Source organism: Otolemur garnettii, unplaced genomic scaffold (assembly GCF_000181295.1).
Source record: "Otolemur garnettii isolate 467f Iridium unplaced genomic scaffold, OtoGar3 scaffold00074, whole genome shotgun sequence".
Taxonomy (NCBI): domain Eukaryota; kingdom Metazoa; phylum Chordata; class Mammalia; order Primates; family Galagidae; genus Otolemur; species Otolemur garnettii.
The window spans coordinates 5,899,303-5,903,814 of record NW_003852469.1 but is presented as its reverse complement, the minus strand read 5'-3'; positions in this window follow the sequence as shown (position 1 = coordinate 5,903,814).

Genomic DNA, 4,512 nt, shown 5'->3' with positions numbered 1-4,512 from the left:
CCCGCCACCTTAGGTGTATGTGGCTGGCGCCCTAGCCACTTGAGCTACAGGCGCTGAGCCTGCTTTCCTGCCTTCTTAAACAGCACACAGAGCATCTATAGATGGTCTAGCTTTCCAAGCCTCGCCATGTCCAAAGGCTGCCAGTGTTCACACCATCAGAATCTGCCTAACTCAACCTCTTTCCTGCTAATCTGCATAGGTTTAGATTGTAACTTGGTACGATAATCACTGTGAAGGCGCATATCAAGAGGGTTCCATAAGATAAAAGAACACACAAACTTTATGGACATTACCTGGACTGTTTCACAACTTTGTTTTAGTGCTTTCTGATTTTCAGTAGTGTTCTGAAGTGCTAGCTGCAAGTTGCGAGGTGGTGGAAGGTCAGAGAGGAAAGAACAGCTTCATTACTTGCTAGCCGTGACCTCTATAAGGTCCAGGGCTTTGCCATTGGCACAGGCCTCCTGATGCAGAAATGAGTTCCCAGTAGATGGAATGTGTGAATAACTCTATATTGAGACTGAAACTGGAGTCATGATGTCTCTGCCGTAAGATTTTGTGGTTTTATATAAGAATTTCTCAAGATAAAGCGAGTGATTATCAATAGCCTCTGTTAAGTGGCGACCCTGTAAGGCTGAGAAAGTGGGAGCCCAGGGATGGGTGGGCAGAGCTGGGGGCTGTAATTGTTGGCCTACTTCTTCTGAAATCAGAAGGGGACAAGGGAAGGGCGAGTGTGTGTCACTGTTCTTTGCTGTTCTTCATCCTATGGTAGTAACTCCAAGGCATGGTGATTCACAATTGAATTCTAAGCTTCTGAGTCCAGGAAGTTACATTATCAGTTTGCTGGGGTGGTGGTGACAAGATGTAAGGAAAATACATAGGATGAAGGCTCTGCGTCCTTTTAAAAGGAGAGTTCTCACCATAAAGAGTGCAGGGGCTGTGCCCATTGACCCTGTGATGTGTACATGTGACAAAAACTCAGAACACAACACAGAGGAAAAGATGGTTGGCCTGTTTAGAGTAAGTCCAAGGGCTCTGCCGTTTATCTCTGGCACATGACAGCTCCCAGTGAGTCAGTGTTTTTGTTGTGAGGATATGGGGACTTCAGGACAAAGCACAGAAGTCAGGGAGATGGGCCGTCCCAGTCTCTGAGCTTTTCTATCCCTCTGTGCCTTAGTGTCCCATCAATAAATGGGTAGTTTCCCCCTTGGCTCTGCCCAAAGGCAAAAATCAATTACTATGGAGGGGATTGTGTTAGATGGGGGGATTGTGTTAGATGGGGGGATTGTGTTAGATGGGGGGATCGTGCTGTCTCTCCTGAAGGGCCTCATTGTGAATAAGGGAATCAGACCAGCTTGACTCACCTCTGTAGTTCACTCTGGGGGTGGCCTGCTACAATAGGAGATTGAGAACACCCTTGGCTTTGAGATGGCATTGGGAATGTGCCTGAACTCCCGGGATACTGGTGTTGGGCAGAGAGTTAAGGATCTGTTCTCTTATTTTATAGACAGAGAAGTGGGAGCCCAGAGAGATGGAGTGATACCCGGTAGATCCAAGGTCACATGGCTACTTCCAAATCCAGGCCTTCAGATTGAAAGCCCAGTGCCCTCTCTGCTGACTTTCTCCAAGTGGGACCCTCTGATATTTCACTTTGGAATCACCCATTGTGTGTATGGGGGTGAGGAAGAGATGGTGGTGAGAGTGGCTAGGAGAGTTGCTAACATGTAGATACCCCAGTCCTACTCCAGAGCTACTGAATCAGAATCTTTGGGAGTCATCCCTGGGAATCTATTTTAGCATCAAGTGAGTCTTACACAGTTCGGCTTTATTTTAACACCACCTAAATGTGTTTGCTTCTAAATCATCTACGTAGAGTAGCTATCATTGATAAAACGTCTACCATGAGAAGAACATATCCTATTAGCAGTTACAATGCCATGCCCTCAGTTAGCTATAGTATATAGTAATTAGCTTAATGCTCTTTAAGCCAAAGTCATACAGTCGAATGTACTGGACAATCAAAGCCAGCTGCAGAAACAAATATGGCCAGGTTGCTCCTTTAAGAGCCTCTCTTGCCAGGATCCTAGGAAGGGCGTACATCTGGGACAGGTCACACCCAGCTTATCCGACTGTACCCACCACTCTCTGAGACATCTTGCTCTGTACATGTGTGTCTGGCCTGAGACCAGATGGTTTCTGATACAGAAATGAACCCTCCCTAATCAACCAAAAAGGACCCGGGGGTCTGTGGGAGATAAATGTTGCTGAGGCTCCTCTCGGGAGGTTAAATATGGTATGTGAAAAAGGGCGGGTAGGTGAGCAGCCTCCCCCTAATGCCCTTTGAAGCCATTTTTACAACTTGGTTAGCATGCAACTGTGCTGGACACTCCCAAACAAAATCAAACTGAAAAATAAACCCTCTGAACCCAGTGTGATTCCTGCTACTCCATAATGGATGCTTTGGGAGGATTCGTCTCTGGGCGCCTGTGTGCCTGACAGCTCCCACCTGCCTCCCAGCTAGTCCTCACTTGACTCAGGAGGATCCCTTTGGGTCAAAGATTTTTTTTTTTTTTGAGACAGAGTCTAACTCTTTGCCCTTGGTAGAGGGCCATGGTGTCACAGCTCACAGCAACCTCAAACTCTTGAGCTTAAGCGGTTCTCTTGCCTCAGCCTCCCAACTAGCTGGAACTACAGACATGGGCCACAATGCCTGTCTATTTTTTGTTGCAGTTGTTATTATTGTTTAGCTGGCCCTGGCAGGGTCAGCCTCGGTGTATGTGGCTGGTGCTATAACTACTGTGCTACGGGCGCCAAGCCTGGGTCAAAGATTTTGAGGCTCTCTTTTGCTCCTGTGTCCAGGTAGCATGTAGCGAAGACAGAGGGGATTTTAAGAAGGGCCCCAGAGGAGAAACCAGTTATTGAAAGACAACCTTCATGTCAGCAAATCTTCCGGGAATGGTAGGACAGGGCAGCACTGCTTCAATTTCCTTCTGCTGGCATTTCTTACTTTATTTACTGTTAAAGGTCACCTTTTTGCTTGGGAAAGGATAGGAGAAGGCTTTTTGAATTTCCACGAAAGTTACAGTAGAAAACAAAAATCAGAGACACAGAGGAGTGATCGCCAAAACTCCAGGACTTAAAGAGTGCTCACATATCATTTGTCAAATGCATCAGCCTCTCCGTGGCTGTAGCCGCTGGAGGTGCCACTGCATCTTGCTGGTGGCATCCATGAACACCATTGGTGGCTGTACAGGCACAGTCTGGGGTGTGTTCTCAAGACTTCCAGACTCTGAAACCAATTTTTTTTTTTTGAGTCTCACTTCGTTGCACTTGTTAGAGTGCTGTGGCATCACAGCTCACAGCAACCTCAAACTCCTGGGCTTAAGCGATTCTCTTGCCTCAGCCTCCCAAGTAGCTGGGACTACAGGCACCTGCCACAGTGCCCAGCTATTTTTAGAGATGAGGTCTCGTTCTGATTCTGGATGGTCTTGAACCTGGGAGTTCAGGCAATCCTCCCACCTCAGCCTCCCAGAGTGCTAGGATTATAGGCATAAGCCACAGCACCTGGCCCTGAAATCCAGTCTTGTTTGATTTCTCAGGGGCTGGTTCATGTTTATCAAATCCACGAGATTAATATGTGGAATGAGAATGCCAAACTCTCCATGAGCTGACAGTGAGAAATAGAGAACTGGAGTCCAGAGCCTCTGTAGGATCCCCCTACAGAGAGGGGAATCCTCCTGGAAACCAAAGGGTGGCCCAAATGGTTACCTGGTGAGCCTAAAGCCAGAATGAGGGGGACTAGATGATTCAAACATCTCCTCTCAGCACAGAGATGAACTGCAGGACTTCATACAATTGTCCAGCCAAAGGCCCTTGAAACAAACACACCACTGGCACTCTCCAACCCTGTGTGTCAGCCTCAGGGAGGCTCTCCGAGGATGGGACAGCAAGGCCTGTGGACGTCACCTCTTTTCCTATCTTTGTGTGGCCAGCACTGCTGCGGTCTCTAAGTTAGACTCTCCTTGTAATTCCAGATTTCAGAACCCTTCCCCGTTAACCTGTTCTTCCTCTCTCTCTCTAATTGAAACAGTCCAACAGCAGGGCGTGGCGGTTTGCATCTGTAACCCTACTGCTCTGGGAGGCCGAGGCAGGAGGATTGCTTGAGCTCAGGAGTTGGAGACCCATCTGAGGAAGAGGGAAACCCAATTTCTACTAAAAATAATAATAATAAAAAATTAGCCAGCCACAGTACCACAGTGGTATGCCTGTAATCCCAGTTCCTCAAGAGGCTGAGGAAGGAGGATCTATTGAGACCAGGGGTTTGAGGTTGCAATGAGTGAGCTGTGATGAAGCCACTGCACTCTAGCCCAAGCTACAGAGCGAGACTCTGTCATATGCCAGAGGTGGGACATGGGTTCAAACCTAGCCCCAGCCAAAAACTGCAAAAAAAAAAAAAAAAAAAAAAAAAAAAAGAAAAAAAAAAAAAAAGCAAACAACAAAAAAATCACTTCTAAA